Source organism: Dermochelys coriacea, chromosome 8 (assembly GCF_009764565.3).
Source record: "Dermochelys coriacea isolate rDerCor1 chromosome 8, rDerCor1.pri.v4, whole genome shotgun sequence".
Lineage (NCBI taxonomy): Eukaryota > Metazoa > Chordata > Testudines > Dermochelyidae > Dermochelys > Dermochelys coriacea.
Window position 1 is genome coordinate 61,116,503 of NC_050075.1, and position 23,542 is coordinate 61,140,044.

Below are 23,542 nucleotides of genomic sequence, written 5' to 3' on the forward strand. Positions count from 1 at the left end.
TTTTTTCAAGTATTGACAAAGTAGTCAGTGGAGTCGACAAAAAAATTCCACCCCCCAATAAATGGCATCAGCTTTGTCGGCAGGAGAGCGCTCCTGCCAACAAAGCGCTGTTCACACCAGTGCTTTTTGTGGGTAAAACTTCTGTCATGTGTGTGTTTTTTGTTTTGTTTAACACCCCTGAACAAGAAAAGTTTTGCCAATGAAATTCCAGTGTAGACAAAGCCTTACATTATGCCTCTAATAAGGGTCTTCACTAGACAAGCACCACAGCTAAGCATTGCTAACACTGTTCTTACAACAGTTGAGTGTACCCCAGGGTGGCTAAAAATCAATTATTTAAAAAAAAAATCAGATTTTTTGGATAGATTTCTTTCTCAAAAAGCATTTTATCTAAAGATAGCTTTAATTAAGGTACATTATAGCTCAAAGACATATGGAATAGGGATTATTAATTTGATAGTATGAGACAATATATTCATGTCATGTTTAAGATAACAAGCTTGTTAACAGTAAAAATATATAGAGATGAGAAATAGCAGACCTCAACCCTATCGTCCCTCTGCAAATGTGTGTACACAGAATCAATCCTTTACCTCTTTCTACAAGGGCAAAGTTTCAAAAAGTTCAGTGAATAGAAGATTGTTGGGGGTGGAACAGATCTGGACAAAGAGAAGAAGTCTGGAGATAAATGTGAGAAGTGAGGGACAGGCAGTAGAAACAAAAGTGAAACTGTTTGAGCAGCATATTCCAGAAGTCTTAGTCTTTCTGAGCGTAGCCTTCATTGATTTGAGATCTACCATACCATTCTCTCACTAAAAGGGAAAACCTGTAATGCTAGCAGGCCATAAAAGAGACCCAGTTTGGGAATATTTTAATGACATTCCTCTACCAGTGGGTAAGACAAGCATGCGTGCAAAATGCAAACAGTGCAACAAAGAAATGCAAGGCCTAGAATGAAACAACATCATGAGAAGTGTTCCTTCTCAGGAGGAAGTTGCGTTGAAGATGATGAAAGGAACATGCCTGAACACGCAGGATCTTCAGGTTGGTAACAACCAACAAAAATGCGCTTTTATGTAGAAATTCATGATTAAATAGAGTCTTATAGTGATTTAAATCATGATTTAAATCAATTTGATTTAAATTAAATCCACCCTGGTGTACCCACATTATAAAACCTTTTTAGTAAAATAGTTGGGTCTCACACAACACATACTCTCACTCCCTCCAACTGCTGCTGTACCAGTCTGCTGTGGGAATCCAACAGTACCTATTCCACAGTTCCCAGAACATCCCCACTGGACAAAGAGCAATGTGGACACTAGTAAAGTATGGCAATACCTAAAGGGCTTTCTGGGAGGTTGCTACTAACATCGCCATATCCCTTGAGAAATAATTGTATTTATTCTTTTGATGCCTAAAATGTTACTGTGTTGGTAGACACTTGTTCTGCCCTCTGGGCATCCTTACAATAATAATAATTACAATTGGTACTTTTATATCAGTATCCAAGGACAACAGATAATAGCTCTGCTCATTCCTTTGACAAGTAGCTGATTAACTCTCCCTCCTTCCCCAAGCAATGATTCAGCTAGCAAAGAAAGACTCCCACTGCACAAAACCTCTTCTCCAAATGCCTAGAAGGAAAAAAAATGGCGCTTGGAGCATCTGTGAATGTGGTTAGTCGCTCCAGGCTGGGCAGATCAAGTGTGACCACGCTCTGGAGTAGAAGGGCCTTGACAGAGAATGCCCTCTCTGCCGTTTACAGATGTTGTGCTAGTCTAGGCAGTAAACTGAGACGGATAACCAGGTCCTACACTATTCACTTTGAATTCTACTTAGAAACTCATCACCACAAGCAAAATCATAGGGTGCAGCTTAGTAGAGACAAGGCAGTGCTCTGCTCTGCAAGCAGATTTACTTACTGAATTCCGGGTGTTGCAGGATTGACTGGTTGTTAAGGGCTGAAAATGGCAGTAGGAGGAATTCTGCAGGGAAGGAGATCTTATAGACTGCCAGACCTGGAAAAGGTGGTCTTAATGCTGGATCGCTCTTGGGCTATTGCAACCTTTCCATTATTGCTTTGTTTAGGTGCCTTCTAGCGGGCCAGCATCACATTGAGTACTCATTTTGTGCTAGAAGCATAACCAATGACTGCAGGAATAAAGTGATGCTGGGGACCCAGGTCTTAACTATCTTAAATGAGAGACAGGAGACCTGTTACTATCCTTATAGCAGAGTTGTGAGGCTTGTGATGAAATCCTGACAATATTCTTATTTTTTAAAAAGAAAAGGAGTACTTGTGGCACCTTAGAAACTAACAAATTTATTTGAGCATAAGCTTTCGTGAGCTACAGCTCACTTCATCGGATGTATTTGTTTGTCTCTAAGGTGTTAGTCTCTAAGGTGCCACAAGTACACCTTTTCTTTTTGCGAATACAGACTAACACAGCTGCTACTCTGAAACCTATTCTTATTTTTTAAAAGATCCAAGTCCTGGAGACAACTGACTCGGTGAGAATCTCAGCTTTTATTTTACAGCTGTGGAGAGCTTGAAAATGTCACTCAAAACAGACCCTCAACGTTCAAAAACCAAAAGGTAGGTAAAAACCCCAAAATTTGTTATTTTTAAAGATTCTCATTAATTTTAAGCCAACCTCATGATTTTTTTAAATGTTTCGTGTTGGCAACACTAGAGCTTGCCCTGACATTGGAGCACCAGTCAACCTGTATCAGTAACCAGCTTGTGGGTGCTCGGGCCTATTGGTTGGGACAGGAGTCAGGAAGCAGAGAGCAGATGTCAGAGCCAAGGGTCACAGACAGAGTCAAGAGCTAAGAGTCAGAGGTCAGCATCAAAACCAGAACCAGAGACAAGATGCCAGAACAAAGTGTTAGAGGCCAAGAATTAGAGCCAAGGGTGAGAACCAAGTTACCTGGAGCAAGGTGAGTCAGACTAGACAGGACTAGGAATGAGTATACACAGGAGCTATCACAGCTATGAACAAATGCCTGAAATAGTCATGGACCTACTGCTGCTGCTGGACTTAAGAGCTACTGCCCTTTCCAACCAATCAGCCTGTGTAGCCAATCAGGCAGTCTATTAGAGGTAAGCTGTACATGTTAAGTTGTCCAAAGACTGGCTCTGGTACAGGCCATGCTTCCTGACAGCGTGGTTCAGAGTTCTGCTTGCTATTGACAAGAGAGTGTTTATACATCTTGGTGATGGGAAGTCTATGGTCTTGAGGTGTATCCAGTGTCCTGCAGAGGAGTATGGTCAAAGCTCTAAATATCCCTGAGATAACTAAAAGGGTTTGATTCCAGGTGAAGGGTAGTGTTTCCAATGTGGGCAGGTATCCATTATTGGTAGCTGTGATTTTAAAAACAAAGGGATTTAGCCACACATCTTCCATTAATTTATGTGGGTAGATCCTGTACATGACTTTGAAAATCTCAACTAACACTCATGTCCATTTTGTATCCACCAGAGATGTGAATTGAAAAGGTTGTGACTCCATTGTGACCCCTGGAACAATTTCGGGAAATTTAAATTAGCTAAAAAGGATGCAAAAAATAATTTAAATTCAAAAAAGATTTACACATTTTCAGAACTCTAACTTGTGTGAGAGAAGACAAATAGCAGTCTCTGCTCCACACCCCAGACATTAATGGAGTCTCTATCCCCACAGGGAGACCCCACTTAGTCACTGTTCCTTGTCTTATGAAACCTTACCCTGATTACAACAGCAGGGACAGGTTTAAGTATGGAGCTAGACAACAACAGTAGTTTAAATTAGAGTAGTTTTCTGCACAGTATGAACACACCATCCACAAAGCACTCAACTAAACACCCAGCATGCCCTGAACTCCATGTAAAACCCAGGAAGGACTGTCAGGGGACAATTCCTCCTGTTGTCGGTGTAAGTCCTGGTCAGAACTCTGGAGAGGACATTACCCAGTTAAACAGCAATACTTATTCCCAACCACAACCAAAGAAGGAGGCCACACCACTTGGCGAACAAACTTATATTAAGTGTTTTTCCTAGATATATTTATACTTAGCTGTTGAAAAATATATTGAGTATATTAACAAGCACATTGTTCCACTCCTGCCATTTGAAATTATAGGGCAATGATGGCTTTATTAAAGAGCTTCTAGAGGTGGGGGAATCTACAGACATCCTCCATTGGGACATTTAAAAAAAAATACCTATCACTTGGGTGTAATGTAAAATAAAAAATACATAAATAAATAAATCACCCTTCAGAAGTACTTTTATAAGCCTTCAGGATAAGCCATTTCTGGCAAGAGTGACAGTACCAGAGAGGGAGCAAATTCCATCAGAGAAACCCATCCCAACCTTATCTTCATTTTGGTGGCAGAAAGTTAACATGGGTTTCCTCTGAGTCTCCTCCAGCACGTTACTTCTTGGCTCCTCATGGGTCCGCATGAACAAATGTGTAGTGACCTAATTCTAGAGGTTACCATGCCAACAGAATGGGCCCCTCAATTCTTGACCTTGGAGCAACTGGAATTTTTTAGGCGGCTCTGCGGAAAAAATTGTGGCCAATATTTTTAGAAACATGTCATAAAAAGTGAGGCTCATGCAGTTTTGTAGATTCACTCTTCAACACTACCCCTGAGCTCCCTAAAATGGGAGATGATGGTTGACCAGAATCCAAATCTGGGGAAAGATAGCACTACGCTCTTTCTCTAGTTATGACTTTAAAATGAGGCTCCTTTGTACTGGTAGACAATTTCTCCTGAATATAATAATTAAGATCAGAGTTTCCATAAGCTACAAAGTACACATGGGCAACAATTATATGGTGGTCCCTTAAAAGTATTCCTGTTCAAGATAAATACTTCTGTCAATTAGCTTATCTTTCCAAGCCAGCTCTCTGGCTTTGTATTTTAACTGAACATTTTGCTGCATTTCTCCACTACAGATTTAAAACAGATCAAAGTTATGTGGATTCTTGGATCTGATCCTAACTTCAGGCTTTCAGAGGACCCACAGTTAATCTAATATTTATAGGGCTTAGAAAGTCAACTGACCTATATGGAAAATGCACTTATGAGCGGAGCTGGATGTTTATTTAGCTGGTGTGTTTCTTAGACATCCACAGACGTCAAAGGAAAATCAAAATAATGAAAAGAAAGGACATACAAGAAAGGGGGGCTAAAGAGGGAGGCAAGGAACTGTACTGCATGCTTTCTTTAAAATAGCTCTGAGGCAGGCAAGGATTAACCCTTTCAGTGGCACTGGGCTGACATAAGGAGTGTTGCGACTTGGCTCTCTGCACCTAAAAGCAGGAATTAAGAAGCTTGTGCTCCCACATCATGCAGGCATGGTGCAAACTGACAAAACTAAGTGCACAGATTGTGTCAGACACAGGCCTGATCCATTGGAGAGACTCCCTTTGACTCCAGTGTGATTTGGATCAGGCCCAAAGCATGCAGGCAGTATCCATTGGGTCCTAGGGTAACTCATGACTGAGTATAATCAAAAGTTTTCTGACCAAGCATTTGCATATCTTTTTTATTTATTACAGGCCTAGTCCAGACCTGTTGAAGTCAACAACTCCCATTCACTTCAAGGGGCTTTGGCACAGGTCTTATATGTTGCTGCTCATGTTGTCCTGGGCTGCAGCCTACGTGGCTTATTGATTCAGGACTCGTCTTTTCTTCAGTTGCACTTGATTTCATCCCCCATCAGCAGTAATTTTGCTTTTACTAGTCATTGGATTTAGGAAAGGACATTACCATCTTCAAATGTAGCAACTGTGGTAGCATGTAGTTGACCCTGTTGCAATGCATTCTAGACCTTAGAGATGAAAGTGTTGGATAAAGTATGCAATTTAAGTGGGTCGTGGTGGAAAGTTGAGAAAAACACCAGATGTGAACGTGAAGTTCAAAATGAAGGTAGTAAGTATAGCACCAACTTTACGGAGCTCACAATGGACAATTTACTTTACATGATCAAATCTCCCATCGGCTCTCATGCTCTCATCATGTCCCAGGTTTCAGTCTGGTTCCAGCATGCTAATGCCTTTATAGCCATATAGGTGGACTGAACCGCTATTGTATCCCCTTGCAAGTTTCCTCAGCTCCTCTTTTTGTCCAGTAGAGAAAACTAAATTGCCTGCAGTGGGGCTCTGCAAAGGTCGAGGGCTAGGCTATCCCAGCTAAAAGGTACCAATGTTTTCCTCACCGTCATGCAAAAATGCTTATGTGGGGAACTTGGACTTGCAGATTGGGAACAAACCTATAATTTGGAAGAATTGGCTGAGCAGCGATATCATAGGTTTCCCAATTGGTCAATGCTGAGGGCTTTTTCCCTTTTCTAACACTAAAGCAGTGCTATGATCTGACCCTTCAGCAAAGTGGAAGTATTTACAGCTAAGACACTTGCTAACATATTATTTGGCCTGCAAAGCCTAAGATTTCCAGAACTACTGCAAACTTTTAGAAATAATTCAAACTCCCCAGACCCATGTCAACTATATATACTTTGTTAATGACAGGGAACTCTGTTAATCTGGAGTTCTTTGTGAAAGTATGGGAAGGGGATTTATCACAGCCCATAAAAATCCCCAATGGCAGAGCATATTACATAATGTTAAAACTGCCTCTGTGGATCTCAGGCTATGCTTGATGTAACAAAGATTTTATTCAAAATGTTCTGGTTGCCACCGGGGTAGCCTTATGCTCTGACATTTGATGGCACTCTATTAAAGAAAAAAGGAACAGGATGCATATATTATGGGACTGTCCAACAGTCAGGCAGCAGTGGAAAGAGGTAGACACAAGAGTTAAAATAAATGATTTACTTCAGAAGCCAAAAAACTCTACTAAACTGGGTTTAAATCCGCACACAAAAAGACTTTTGTTCTTGAGGGCTACAATGACCACCAAGTTCATGTTGAGCTAATGCCCACCACAAATCAGTGGTATTCAGACTTGTTTGAGTTAGCAGCTAAAAAAGAATACTGTCATGCTGTAGAGATCAGTTATATGAATTTGAAGTTACTTGAACCCTTTTTCTAGATACGCTTCGATCAAAAAGAAATGTAGAGAGGAACGACAGACCTCCATTCTACCTAACCATAGCTTCCCTTTTCCCACTCTTCCATCACCTCCTTCCATCTTCTCCATATTCTCATATGTCTTCTATTATATTATTGTAGTGCCACCCAGATGTGTTGTGTCTGTGTAGTATTGTCTTGTATTTGGGCAGTTCTGACAAGTTGTAAAATTGACAAATTCTGTTGGAGATTCTGTGAAGTTTGTGGTATTCATGTCCTGAGTCCAAAAGTTTGTTAATCAGATTAACTGAACATCTCAGAAAGGTTGCTTTTTCCTTTGATGTAGTTTCCATTCCTGTGTGAATTTTAGGTGTTCATGAAAGTAATAGGCTAATGGCAATGACTAGAATTAAACACAGCACCAGCCACTGCTAAACAATCATCCCCAGATGCCTCTGCTAATATACCTAACTTGCAGCATTCCCTCCTTTTTTAGTCCTGGATTCCTCCTAGTCAAAAACCTGACATGTTGTTCTGGCTTTGTGCATGCTGAATTTTCAGTAGGGAGTTAAACAAGGCCTCAGATCACCCACCTCAGTGTCTCTAGTAACCTAAGATGAGAACTGAACCCACATCTCATGGGAGAAAAAATTTTAGGGTAACAGATATTTTTGTCAAAAACTCAATGCAGTAATAACCCAGTTGACAAACAGCATTTTAGCTGTATAATAATACTTTGCACTTCTATAGGGCCCTCCAACCAACAATCACAAAGTGCTTCTCCTACATTAATAGATTAATTGTCACTGTCTCTCTGTGAGGTATTACTAGCCCCATGAAACAGATGGGGAAACTAAGGCACTGACAGGTTAAGTGACTTGCTCAAGGTAGCACAGCAAATTTGGGATCTGATCCAAAGCCCACAAAGTCAATGAAAAGACTCCCATTGACTTCAGTGGGCTTTGGATCAGGCCCTTAAACAGAAGCCCTGGGTTCTGTTCCCAGCTCTGTAAATTGTTTAGGAGAGAACTGTCCTTTCAAAACCTTTAAAATAGAAGACCCAGTCAAGCAACAAATTCATTTTAGAAAGTCATGGCTCAGAGAAAAGGAATAACATGTTAAGAATACGAAAGCTGTCAAATTTTTTATGAAAATACAGATCCTTCACTTTTGCCAGTGAGCACTTTTCTTGACCCAGGTACCTGATACAGTATATTTCTGTCTGGCAAATGTCCATACCCTTGATTTTTAGCTCAAGTAAACACCAAATACTATTTAAAAAAAATCAGGCAAATTTGCAGGCAAACACCAATTGCACAATCCTCCTGTCCTAGGTCTAGTCCAGAGAGCAAAAATAGGAAGAACACTTGATATTGCAGAACAAAAAATATCTGATAAGTAAAAAATATAAATATTAGTTTACATCATGTGCCTGACCAAATACAGCAGATCTATGAACTACACAAGATACTTCCTGTCCTGTACTTTAGGATTTCTCTGGAAACTTGTGTGTTAACAGCTTTCATACCATGCAATACTTAAAATTTAAAATGAGGAAACAAGAAAAAGCACCTATTTTTTTTTAGGCATTTATTGTTTGTGCTGGATTCAAAGCCTTGGATAGTGAGCCTCTGTATTTATCTATAGAACAGGTGCAACATGGATAGTGGTAGTGAAAACTTCCCCACGTTCTCTTAAGTATTTAAAGTGCCCACTGCAGCAGTATTTCCGCAGTTTCAACATCACTTGAGGGACTTGATGGTGCTTCTGCTGAGCTTCCCAACAAGGTGGCGGATTGTGATGATGATTTGTAAATATGATATTGGCATCTGCATATTAGGAATAGGGCTGACACTATGCTCCTTTGCACATAGGCAATGAATAGCCACCAGAGAGAAAAACAGTTTGGCTGTCAACAGTTTGGGGTGCCTTAATACTACAAAATGAGACTAACAAACTGAAGAGACTTCAGAGGAGAAAAGGCAGAAATGTTAAAGGACCGGAGAGAATGACCTTTCAGGAAAGATTCAAAACTCCTAAAGATAGCTAAGTCCCAGGCAGACTGTGAAGAGCAACAAAAGGATCTCTCAAACTTGGTGACTGGGCAACAAAATGGCAGATGAAATTCAGTGTAGAAAAATGCAAAGAAGTACATACTGGAAAACATAATCCCAACTGCACATATACAATGATAAGGTCTAAATTAACTGTTACCACTCAAGAAAGATCTTGGAGTCATTGTGGATAGTTCTCTGAAAACATACACTCAATGTGCAGCGGCATTCAGAAAAGTGAACAGAACGTTAGGAATCACTAAGAAAGGGATAGATAATAAGACAGAAAATATCATAATGTCTCTATGTAAATCCATGGTACGCCCACATCTTGAATACTATGTGCAGATGTGGTCACCCCATCTCAAAAAAGATATATTGGAATTGGAAAAGGTTCAGAAAAAGGGAAACAAAAATTATTAGGTGTAGGGAACGGCTGCCATATGAGGAATGATTAGTAAGACTGGGACTTGTCAGCCTGGAAAAGAGACTACTAAGGGGGGATATGATAGAGGTCTATAAAATCATGACTGGTGTGGAGAAAATAAATAAGGAAGTATTATTTACTCCTTCTCAAAACTAGGAGCCAGCAAATGAAATTAATAGGCAGCAGAACAAACAAAACAAACAAAAGGAAGTATTTTTTCACACCACACATAGTCAACCTGTGGAACTCTTTGCCAGAGGATGTTTTGAAGGCCAAGACTATAACAGGGTTCAAAAAAGAACTAGATAAATTCATGGAGGATAGGTCCATCAATGACTATGAGCCAAAAGCTGGGAATGGGCGACAGGGGATCTTGATGATTACCTGGTCTGTTCATTCTCTCTCGGGCACCTGGCATTGGCCACTGTTGGAAGACAGGATATTGGGCTAGATGGACCTTTGGTCTGATCCAGTATGGCCGTTCTTATGTTCTTAACTAATCATCAAGTATACAGATCATCACCTGGTATACATTGGCATAGCTAAATTGAATGTCGCCATACCAATTTACACCATCTGGGAATCTAAAATTTGTGCAGCTTAGCCAATAGACAATGAAGGGTGGGATCATTATTATTATTATTATTATTGCATGGACCAAGACCAGGTTGGGCAAGGTGCTGTACAAGAACAGAACAAAAAGAAGGTCTCTGCCCCAAAGAGCTTATAATGTAATTATTTAGTAGTAATAAATGTAAAAGCATTTGAAGGGGCAATATATTAGGGATGGAGATGGATATAGCTAGGGGCAATGATATAAACTGGACAAAAAAGGAAAAAAAGATGCTGAACAGGAAAATCTCTTTCTGTGAATGAAATTTGTTAGACTTGGAAATAGCTTCCCAACAAAAGTAGGGGAAGCCCCATCACCTAGGACAGTTAAAACTAGACTAGTCAAAGTATATGGGGATCAATCATGCCTAGGTAAAGGGAACAGACTAGATGTATAACAATTATGTATTGGAATCATATTAATCAGAGATGACGTAGAGTTTCAACCGGCAACCTAGAAATGAAAGATTCATGTCCTATTGCCACATAAAGCAATATTAAAAAATTATAATTAAATATAAGCTGAGGGAAAAAAAGATCTGTGAACCAAGATTTTTTCCATTAGCCAATAGGAAATGACTAATCATGACTCAAATCGTAAACCAAGTAGTAACAACTTGCAATAACAGCTGAAGACTCTCACAGACTCCTCAGAGGAAATTCGTTCTCTAGATTGTGCAGAAGTGACAAGAGCCTTAGAATGTCATTTAGATAAGATGAGGGTTTGGCCAGTTGCTAGCAGTGTCAGGAGGAGGAGTTGGGAGGGAATCCAAGTGCAAATAAAAACAAGGTGAACAAGAATAAGACTGTTGCCCAGGACAACGTGGGATGAATAGTTGGCACAAAGCTTTTGTGCTGTGTGCACAAGAGTAGGGTGGATTAAGTGTCTCTGATGAAGCACTGGGTGCAGCAAATTGTTTGATAGCAGATTAGCAGAAGAAAGGAAAGATCCCTTTCAGAAAGACAGAAACAAAGGTAAAGGTGGTGGAGTAGCATTGTATATCAATGATGAGATAGAATGTAAAGAAATAAGAAGCGATGCAATGGATAAGACAGAGTCCGTCTGGGCAAAAATTACATTGGGGAAGAAAACTAGAAAAGCTTCTCCTTCGATAGTGCTCGGGGTGTGCTATAGACCTCCGGGATCTAACTTGGATATGGATAGAGCCCTTTTTAATGTCTTTAATAAAGTAAATACTAATGGAAACTGCGTGATCATGGGAGACTTTAACTTCCCAGATATAGACTGGAGGACCAGTGCTTGTAATAATAATAGGGCTCATATTTTCCTAGATGCGATAGCTGATGGATTCCTTCATCAAGTAGTTGCTGAACTGACTAGAGGGGATGCCATTTTAGATTTAATTTTGGTGAGTAGCGAGGACCTCATAGAAGAAATGGTTGTAGGGGACAATCTTGGCTCAAGTGATCATGAGCTAATTCAGTTCAAACTAAATGGAAGGATTAACAAAAATAAATCTGCAACTAGGGTTTTTGATTTCAAAAGGGCTAACTTTCAAAAATTAAGGAAATTAGTTAGGGAAGTGGATTGGACTGAAGAACTTATGGATCTAAAGGTAGAGGAGGCCTGGGATTACTTTAAATCAAAACTGCAGAAGCTATCGGAAGCCTGTATCCCAAGAAAGGGGAAAAAATTCATAGGCAGGAGTTGTAGACCAAGCTGGATGAGCAAGCATCTTAGAGAGGTGATTAAGAAGAAGCAGAAAACATACAGGGAGTGGAAGATGGGAGGGATCAGCAAGGAAAGCTACCTAATTGAGGTCAGAACATGTAGGGATAAAGTGAGACAGGCTAAAAGTCGAGTAGAGTTGGACCTTGCAAAGGGAATTAAAACCAATAGTAAAAGGTTCTATAGCCATATAAATAAGAAGAAAACTAAGAAAGAAGAAATGGGGCCGCTTAACACTGAGGATGGAGTGAAGGTTAAAGATAATCTAGGCATGGCCCAATATCTAAACAAATACTTTGCCTCAGTCTTTAATAAGGCTAAAGAGGATCTTGGGGATAATGGTAGCATGACAAATGGGAATGAGGATATGGAGGTAGATATTATCATATCTGAGGTAGAAGCGAAACTGAAACAGCTTAATGGGACTAAATCGGGGGGCCCAGATAATCTTCATCCAAGAATATTAAAGGAATTGGCACCTGAAATTGCAAGCCCATTAGCAAGAATTTTTAATGAATCTGTAAACTCAGGAGTAGTACCAAATGATTGGAGAATAGCTAATATAATTCCTATTTTTAAGAAAGGGAAAAAAAGTGATCCAGGTAACTACAGGCCAGTTAGTTTGACATCTGTAGTATGCAAGCTCCTGGAAAAAATTTTGAAGAAGAAATTAGTTAAGGACATTGAAGTCAATGGTAAATGGGACAAAATACAACATGGTTTTACAAAAGGTAGATCATGCCAAACCAACCTAATCTCCTTTTTTGAAAAGGTAACAGATTTTGTAGATAAAGGAAATGCATTTACCTAGATTTCTAGAAATCTAATTTACCTAGATTTCAGTAAGGCATTTGATACCGTGCCACATGGGGAATTATTAGTTAAATTGGAGAAGATGGGGATCAATATGAACATCAAAAGGTGGATAAGGAATTGGTTAAAGGGGAGACTGCAACGGGTCCTCCTGAAAGGCGAACTGTCAGGTTGGAGGGAGGTTACCAGTGGAGTTCCTCAGGGATCGGTTTTGGGACCAACCTTGTTTAATCTTTTTATTACTGAATTTGGCACAAAAAGTGGGAGTGTGCTAATAAAGTTTGCAGATGATACAAAGCTGGGAGGTATTGCCAATTCGGAGAAGGATCGGGATATTATACAGGAGGATCTGGATGACCTTGTAAACTGGAGTAATAGTAATAGGATGAAATTTAATAGTGAGAAGTGTAAGGTTATGCATTTAAGGATTAATAACAAGAATGTTAGTTATAAGTTGGGGACGCATCAATTAGAAGTAACGGAAGAGGAGAAGGACCTTGGAGTACTGGTTGATCATAGGATGACTATGAGCTGCCAATGTGATATGGCTGTGAAAAAAGCTAATGCGGTTTTGGGATGCATCAGGAGAGGCATTTCCAGTAGAGATAAGGAGGTTTTAGTACCATTATACAAGGCACTGGTGAGACCTCACCTAGAATACTGTGTGCAGTTCTGGTCTCCCATGTTTAAAAAGGATGAATTCAAACTGGAGCAGGTACAGAGAAGGGCTACTAGGATGATCCGAGGAATGGAAAACTTGTCTTATGAAAGGAGACTTAAGGAGCTTGGTTTGTTTAGCCTAACTAAAAGAAGGTTGAGGGGAGATATGATTGCTCTCTATAAATATATCAGAGGGATAAATACAGGAGAGGGAGAGGAATTATTTCAGCTCAGCACCAATGTGGACACAAGAACAAATGGGTATAAACTGGCCACCAGGAAGTTTAGACTTGAAATCAGACGAAGGTTTTTAACCATCAGAGGAGTGAAGTTTTGGAATAGCCTTCCAAGGGAAGCAGTGGGGGCAAAAGATTTATCTGGTTTTAAGAATCTACTTGATAAGTTTATGGAGGAAATGGTATGATGGGATAATGGGATTTTGGTAAGTAATTGATCTTTAAATATTCAGGGTAAATAGGCCAAATCCCCTGAGATGGGATATTAGATGGATGGGATCTGAGTTACCCAGGAAAGAATTTTCTGTAATATCTGGCTGGTGAATCTTGCCCATATGCTCGGGGTTTAGCTGATTGCCATATTTGGGGTCGGGAAGGAATTTTCCTCCAGGGCAGATTGGAGAGGCCCTGGAGGTTTTTTGCCTTCCTCTGTAGCATGGGGCATGGTTGACTTGAGGGAGGCTTCTCTGCTCCTTGAAGTCTTTAAACCATGATTTAAGGACTTCAATAGCTCAGACATGGGTGAGGTTTTTCATAGGAGTGGGTGGGTGAGATTCTGTGGCCTGCGCTGTGCAGGAGGTCGGACTAGATAATCAGAATGGTCCCTTCTGACCTTAGTATCTATGAATCTATGAATCCCTGAAGTGAAGCTTGTTCAGGGCCTACTCTTGACTGTAGCAGCACAAAGCAATCCTAGAACAGGGACGCAATCCACCTGCAATCCCCACATGACCGGTGAGTCCAGAACTCTCCGGACTACTTAAAAACTGAGGCGCACAAGCCCAAGACAGGGCAAGTGCAGCCTGGCTAGGAAATATGCTGAATCAGCAGAAGCCAAGTTTCCTGGGGAACTTCTTCCAGGAGGACACCAGTAAGTGCCAGCCAGATTTAAACCCATCTTCCTCCACAGCAGAATCCACTCATTCCACCTGTGTTCCCTTAAGATGAATCCCTTTCCATCAGTGCAACTGCCCCCACTGACTCAGAAAGTGCAGTTTGTGCCTGTGGGACTGATCCTGGCCCAGGGACTATTTTCTAGAATAAGTCACTTGCTTGTATAAGTCACATAACTGCAGAAATAAAGACAGGGTTATGTTAATACCCTTTTCCCCAAAACAGACCTATCTGAATGTTTTTAAATCTTGATAAGCCATTAACATGAAGTCTCTTCCTAATAGGTCTCACCATGAAAGGTCTTGAGAAACATCACCAGCTGGACAACAGCTGTTTTGATGCATCCTTCCAAATCCACTTCTAACAGGCTGTGGCTGATAACACACATTATTACAGTGTACGGACCGGAAATGTGCACTCACACACTTTAAATTTCCTCTGCTCCTTATGGCAGCAGAGGTAACACAACAGCTTACGGTACCTTTTTATCAGCTGCCTTTATAACCAGCCTTGCATTCTGGAGCCCCTTGAGTTAGGAAAACAGGATTCAAAGATAGCATAAAAAGAGGCAAAAATCATGAGGGAAAGTAATTATAATTATGGTGACTTGCATTTCTATAATAATCCCAAAGTGCTATTTTAAGACCAAGATCTTTTGATCACTACTCTGCTTCCTGTAAATCAAACTCTTGACAGAGTAAAAAACCTTGGCAGCAGGTGGACTCAAAAACAACTTTAGCTGCTTGGGATTTCTTCCATAACAGACTGGGCTGCAACATTACTTGGATACTTGCTTCACAAGGCTTGATTGTATGGTAACTTGTTGTGGGTGGCTACACTATGGAAAGAGAGCTGTGTTTGGAAATGGTTTCACAAAAGGATTGAAAGGTGGCTCCTATCTAAACTAGCTGTGAACTTTGGTCACTGCTTGAGAAGCACCAAACCTTGTTCAAAGCCATCTTCACAAGTTTGTGGAGCATGCTTTTCTGAAAATGGTTCTGAATATAGTTTGGCCCTCTTCCTAACAGCAGCTGGAACAGGTTCAGTTTGGACCATGTTTTGAAACAGTTTTCAAACAGCTGGCTTTCTGGTGTAGACATGGTCAGATATGTAAGGAAGGCTGAACTATCAAGGATCAAAAACTTTGGCATCAGTCATACTTTCTTCTTTATGCTCCTGCTTCCTAAAACTCTGCTTCACCTTTCCTCTCTAGCATATCATAAGTCTGTTTGTAATGAATGATATCATCTCCAAGAGTCACACCAGCAAAGTGTGACCACTCCTTCCTAATCAATCAATCCAGAAAGGTTACATAACAAGAAATTGTTTACTCGGCCATCAGGATACTTTGTTTGAAATGTTCAAGGCCTGTAGGAGCAAAACTATATTTGCAAGTGCTAGATACGCCCACAGAAAATGTGATCATTAAAGTGCACAAACAGGGAAGGAATTCTGCAGTGAGATGAAACTAGTCATTAAAGAACAAGAAATAGCTAGCTGGTTTAACACAGTTAATGGTTTGGCATTACAGCTCACAGTGACGGTTTACTGAAGCGCAGCACTCCCACATACCTTAATGGGAGCTCTACATGTTCACACCTAGAGCTGATGTTAGAATGTGATCCTAAAATAAGGCTGCATCTACACTGGTAATTTGCCCTAATTTCAACCACCAACATAACTGCACCAGTGTGATCCATTAGATCATTCTACTTTAGGAATACCATATAATGGGGACTATACAGGCAAAGCACTCCCAGCATAGATGCAGCTTTATACCACACCTAAATAAATTAAATTATACTGGCAAAAATGCAGTTCTGGATTAGGGCTTCTACAAGCACATCTATGTCAGTCGCACCTCTTCACACCCCTGACCACGAAAGCTATGCCAGCAGAAGTCTAACATAGACAAGGCCTTGGTGTAGTCTTGATAGACAAAGCTCCTATGTGCAGGATTTGCACCATGTCGTTTCCCCCACTTTCAGAGAAAGTTAAATTGTACCAAAGTGCACATTATGACTTTCTAAGGTTTACCCCCATCTACCTAGCGGTTTGGACAGCTGCAGCTAAACCAGAGTCTGTTCACCAATGGCTGAAATCACCAGATCAGACAAGGCCTATGTTAAAAGCTACCTGTCAGTTGAGAGGTACAAAACCTAGCAAAAACATGGAGAATGCTACTTATAATAAATAAAATAAAAATCTATAACCATATTTCTAAGTAACATATCAGGCTATATACATCCCTGCTGCAAATCCACTGCCTGCAATCAAGTTACAATATAAAAAAAATTGCTGTTATCTATAACTTTTGACCACCACCAAATAGTAAATTTTTCTGAAGAGGACTAGGGCCAATCCAGTGTGCTCAGACATTTAGTGTATATAATATAGAAGTTTAGTTTTAACTTAACACTTCACCTGTCTTATCTTACTGAGCAATTGTTATAGGACATTCATCTTCCTCCTGACCGTCATTTATAACATGCTCTGCTCTGGAATAGACAAATGACTTGTAGGGAACATAAGTGAACCCTAATAGTAATCGAGGCTGTTACTGGATCTAAGCTCTGTTATCAGGCAGTTACCAAAGTTATATTTTGACTAGGGCTAAACAAACTGATTTAGTTTAAAGAAAGAACTGATCTGAACTTTTACCCAAAGCTCAAACCCAACCCAAACCTTTGTTGAGGTTCAAAAAAAATATTGACTTAGGTCTTTGGTTTGTTGCTTAGGACAGGTGTATGTATTTTAATTCTCACACACCTTCTGGTTTAATCTGGGAGTGGAAAGATGGTTTTTTGAGATGTATTAGTTATTATTCCAACTGGGATGAAGAAAGAATCAAAAATCTCACCAGAATTACATATCTGAGTCTGTTGGATCTGTAGAAATATCACAAGTTCAGAGAGTTGGATGTTTATCTGCACCAACCCAATTAACTGTTATTTATTATTTATATGCTTTGAATTTGTCCTTATTCAACCACGGTTTTCCAGCAGTTGGCACAGCGTCACAACTTAAAGTCCCAAAAACGCCATAATTTGCACTGGTCAAGCTAAACTCGGGCAGGAATAAATATGCTCAACAAGTGAAAAATCACATTTTCCTTGTCTACACTGGGGGTTTTCAGCTACTCTAGTGGCAGATCAGAGGCTGAATCTCAAGTACAGACAAGGCCATACAGCCGTGCCAAAAGTATGTTAGATGACACACACAAAAATAGGAGTGCCCTGCTCCAAGAAACTCAGTCTCTGAAGTAAAACGTTTACTCATTAGAGTTCATGCATCAGTAACTCTGAGATACTCATGAGAACAGATTTTACATTTGAAACAACTTTGAGATTTAATTTCTCTTTTGTTGAATTGTCATCCACTAGTAGAGCAGGTGTTGCCAGCTCTATAATACTGGCCTGGTTTTTCTTTCATTAATCCTGTTGTAGTGGTTGTATGCATATGAATGCATATGAATTTTGTTACTAGTCTGGGAGGTTTTACTTTCTGGGGAATCTTATGTTTTCTTAACTTCTTTAAGGAGATACCTCACATTCCAAGCATCCATGAAGGGTACAGCTGTTAGGGAAACAGCTGTGCATAGTTCAATGCCATCTTTGGTAGCACAGTAACCCTGACTTCTAGAACTATGGGCCAGATCCTCAAAAGTGCTGGAACTCCCCTTGAATTTCCCACTTCCCAACGTTTGGCCTTATTTTAGCAAGCTAAATAATTACTGCTCCAGGCTTATTGCTGGTTAACAGCTGAAATAAGCCACAACATGATGTGCATTACTATCAAATCAATCAATCATCCCTTAATTAAGTTAATTTCCCTTTCAGACTGCTTGGAAAACAGACTTGTGGATATTTCCCTCCTTTCTGTACCCCTGACAATGCCTTCAAAAATTCTAAATTTGATAACACAGCGTTCTGCTGCTATCACAGCTGGACTCTGCAGTTGGAGATAGGGGACGAGGGCATCTTCCTGTATGTGGGAACTAGGGTGACCAGATAGCAAGTGTGAAAAATCAGGACAGGAGGTGGGGGGGTCATAGGAGCCTATATAAGAAAAAGCCCCAAATACCGGGACTGTCCCTATAAAATCGGGACATCTGGTCACCCTAATGGGAACGGTTGTGAATGTTCCTATGGCTGAAAATTTTTGAGGGACAGGAGGTCCCAGTCTCTCCCGTGATCAGATGGGCACAAGCAGAATCCAAGAATGTATAGCACAGCATACACTGTGGCTACTGTGGCCGTAGCACTATTTCAGCTTCCCATGGACCATGATTTCAGAGGCAGCCTCTTCATTAGCGCCTCTTTTGCTCTGTAACCATTATGTCTCCAGGTTATTACTAACCTTTTCACCTTGCACCATCCAACACTAATCATTAGAACTGGTGGAAAATTAGAATTTCCATTTTCTTAAAAACTTGATTTTGTAGAAACTGCATGTTCTGACAAAGAAACATTGACCTAAAATTCCTGACCAGCTCTAGTGATAACTCTGGTGCAACCAAATCAATCATTAGATCCTCTCATTTTCTTTTTTGGATTCTTATGTACAACATTAGAGGGTGTCAACATTAGGGATCTGTCAAATGCATTTCTCTGTAAAGTGCCATGGACTTTGATGGCACAGTATAAATAAAATATCCTGTGGCTAACCTTAGATTAATTAAAGAACTTTTATTATGATAATGATGACTCTACAAAAACCTTCCTCGCTTCTCACATTCAACAGGAAATTAGCTCTATCAATCCTGATGATAGTTCTGATCCTGATCCCACAGGTTTTCTTAGATTTTTTAAACCGAATGGTTTGCATAAAAGTTGGCAGTTATGTAAAAGTAACCAGACATAAGACATTTGTCAGCGGGAGACGCTCTCCCATCACCATAATGTGGCTACATAAGCGATCTTACAGCTGGGCCACTGAAAGCTTGCTAGTGTAGACATGGCCTAAGGCTTCAGTTTACTGAAAAAAAAGAGGTTTTAATTAATTCCATGTTCCTGTTAAACATTAGTGCGTGTCTACATGGGAGACCTGAGTGAAGCAGCTATAGAGGAATAAGTTATTCTGCAATAGCACCCCCCTAAGGACATTCTTATTTGGAATAAGTGCACGTGTTTTCTGATTTCAATGTGGGAGCAGAGTTAGGCCAGTGCTGAGTGCTAGCACGCTAAAAATAGCTGTGTGGACATCACAGCACTAGTGGATGCTCGGGCTAGCCACCTGAGCACAGACCCAAAAGGCAGGGTGGGCTTGACCTTGGGGGTTTAGCCTGAGCCTCCACTGGTGCCTCAACATCCATATAGCTATTTTTAGTGCTCTAGCATGAGCCCTGCTAACACAAATCTGTCTACCCAGGCTGGAAAGCTCACTCCCAGCTGCAGAGTAGACATACCCGAAGGGTAAACTCAGAGTCAGTGCTCATTTTCCACGAGAGAGAGAGAGAGAAATTCGAATACCCATGAAAGGTCACGGAATACAGTCTGCAAACTATATCCAGCCTTACAACCTGCCTCCCAGGGCACCCCTGTGGACAGTCATCCCCCTTGATGTTTCTCTCTCACCTCCCCTTTCCCAGCTCATCTATGTGATAGTTACCAATGGAGCCTTTGCTGCACCTGACACTATCCAACCCTATCGAGAGACAAAAGGCACAGGAACAGAAGTTCATGCATTTTATGTAGCATGAATGATTTCCACTCTCTTCTCTGGTGTTATTTCTGCCAGGTCACTCAGAGCAGCAATCCCAAACAACAGCTGTCTGTCTCCCATTACCACTACCTATACAGCAGGGACTAGCCCCAACCATATGGTGAATATAAAGGTACTTGCTGGGAGCCTGCAGAAAAAGGGCACAAGGGTGGAAGCAGGGAATTTGAACTTGACCCCTTTTTGGGGGGGGGACATAGAAGCTCACTGCCCCATCTCCCCACTCTGGCCCCAGGAGGAGCTCCATCTTCCCTGCTTCCATGGTCCCGGGGGGCCAGAAAAATTCCATGCGCCTGAAAATTATTGGGGGGGGCATTCCCCATGCACGCACACCCCCTGTGCTCACCCCTGAGTGGGAGCATGTCATATTGGCCGTGCTTCCTGCCATGCCTGCAGCTTGAAGCCTTTCAGACCCTTCTTGCATAACTGTTCCACCCCATAACAAGAGAGGGAAGGAGCACAAGACCCAAGTAATCAGGATCTTCAACTATTGTTCTGCAGCTATAGAAACCAATAGCAGGTTGCAGCAAAGCTGACAAGCTTTCCACAGCACGCAGTGGGGCTGTAATTAGGGATATAAAGCTTTACCTTTATCTGAACTGGTTGAAACTCCTGTCCTTCTCTCTCTCTCTCTCTCTCTCTCTTTTCTTGACACTGCTAACAAATCAATATAATTGCAAAGCACAAATAATGCTCTTTTATCTACTCTGCACAAATGGCAGGTGTTTGTGAAAGTTAAAGATCTTAGCTATTTAAAAACTCACCAAGATATATGTTAGTGTCTGTTATGCTCTAAAAACTAAGCACAAAATCTTTTTTTATGGTTTTGTGGAATTTACAGGCAAATTATTAACTACAATTGTCCAAGTGCCAAGAGGAAAAAAAGGGGAGGTGAAATGGCAGCAGAGAAGAAAGAAAGAAAGAAAGAAAGAAAGAAAGAAAGAAAGAAAGAAAGAAAGAAAGAAAGAAAGAAAGAAAGAAAGAAAGAAAAGTAATTCACACGATGTCAAAGCTAACAGGAAAGATCAGAAAGATAAGAAACATAGATGATATGCAATACCATTATCATATAGTCCTGAGGTTGACAACACATTTTGTGTAACAGACATTTGTGTTCGGAAGCATCAGAGCATGCACTTGCATTTTCTTAACATTATGGTTACTCATGTGTTAAAGGAAACTAAAGTTATCCCAATGAGTGGGGTATAGATAGCACAGTGGGAGGCAGTTTACGTAGAGATAAAGCCAGCAGTAACTAAACTGATCTGCAAGAATGATATGAAGAGATTCAAGAATTATTCAAAGTCTGGAAAACATACCCTGTAGTGAGAGCCTTAACTTTTTCTTTGATGAACTAAATAGTATAGCCATGGCTGGACAGGGTAGACTGTGCTCTCAGGTTGTACTGAGAACTGTTGGTGCTTGGCTGGCTGGTCTCACATACTGATGGTTAACTGATCATCTGTGCAGTCTGGAAGGAATTTTCCCTCCAGTCAGACTGGGGTTTTGGGTTTTTTCCCCCCAATCTTCCTTTGGAGTATGAGGTGTGGCTTGCTTGCCAGGATTGTTGAGTAGGGTGGCCATCGAACTCACATATTCCCAGAATACTGGATGTTAAGGTACTTCCAGAAACAGCAGGGCATGCCCTCACTGGCATGATTTCACAAAGACCACACCTCACCTTGTGTTCTGCAGGAGTTCAGACTTGATCACAGTGGTCCCTCAATGTAAAATCTACAATGTAAACTCTTCACAGGCTATATCATGTATGCCTGCAGGTTTGAACACCACCTAAAACAATGGGGCCCTGATCCTAACTGGAGTCTTTGACTGCTTTCACAATACAAACACCAACTAGTCCACTGACACCAGCTCCCAAGCTGCTATTTCATTACTTCTCTCCATCTCTAAGCAAGCACAAATACAAGCTAGAACATCAGTTGCAACAATTCATTGTCTCTTTCTTTGTTCCAATACATACCTAGCCTGTAGGAATAATTCACATGGATTCCATGTTATTCTATGTGTATACCGTGAGATATGCACCCTTAACCATTTGATTGACAAACTGTGCAAAGTCCAGTGAAATACATAGTTCAAGAATAAAGGTCAGATGTGCTCTAATTGTTTCATTTTTAAAAATTATGATAGTCTGAGAAGCTTCATTGCTGCATTTTGCCTCATTCTGTAGATTTAAAAGTCATATAAAACAATTGTCATACTCCATCAAACTTTTTTTAAATGTACACACACACAGTGCCCTCCTCCCCCACCCCATCTTCTCAAGTCCTTTTAGTATCTCCCATATCAGTCATTGCTGTAACAGGATGTTTGCAGGAGGCCCTGCCCCCCACTTGATTCATTCAGCAAAGCCAACACCACTGCTACTGATGTCATTGTGACATCATGAGCAGGTGATTAGGAAATAGACAGTTTTTTGCGTAGTGATATCCTGAAACGCAGCAGGGAGATGAAACAGCCATTCCATAGTAATCTGGTGGGCATTTGGTAGAATATTGTAATGGATTTCTCATCCAGTCCCATCCCTAGGTGGGTGAAGTTTGACAGGAGAGGCATGGGAGAAAGGGAAAGTGAAAGTAAACAAGTGTTTGGAGGCATTGTGCTGCCTATAAACTGTGCTAGAGGAGTGGGAATTTCACAAGGGCTCTACCTGCATTAAAAAGGGATTGCTGGATTTAAACAATGTTGCTAACTCTTGCAATATTTGGTGTTTTTCTTAAAGCCTCAACACAGAGTCCTGTGTTTATGGGAGACTCTCAGATTTCATTTTTAAGTTTCTAGCCCTCAGGATTGCAAAGCAAAGCTTGAACAGGTGAACCCTAAAGCCAAGGTACAAAGAGTAGAAGGCAAATAAAAGGAACCCCAAAAGTGGCATTTAAAAAAAAAATCTCATGGTTTTCTGGGGCTTGACTCATCAGTTTTGAACAATTGCGATTAGCACTACTGATGTAGAAAATGTGATCTCACCTTCTTTTAGATACACATAATGCTGCAATGCATATGTTTGTTGGAGCATAGCAGCAGCTTTAACTGATTTAAAACTTTATTATTAATTATTATTGTTCAGATTTGCTTCTTGACATTTAAGTTCAGATTTCATCCAGGGCTTCTTAAAATAGCAACTGTCTACCCAGCTTATACATGCAAATACCATTTATGGATGCAATCTCAGAGGCTGAGGAGAGATCCACATTTGAAATATGTACTGTGTGTTGAAGGCTAATATAATTTAAACTGGCCACAATACTAAAACTGCCAAAATAAAAGTTCATCATGGAAAGGCTGATAGGCTCTTTAGTGAAGCACTGTTATCTTTTTGTCCTACTCCTGCCGAGAGGCAGATTTTAGAGTCCTGGGATAACATATGAAGACCCAGAAATAAGGATTG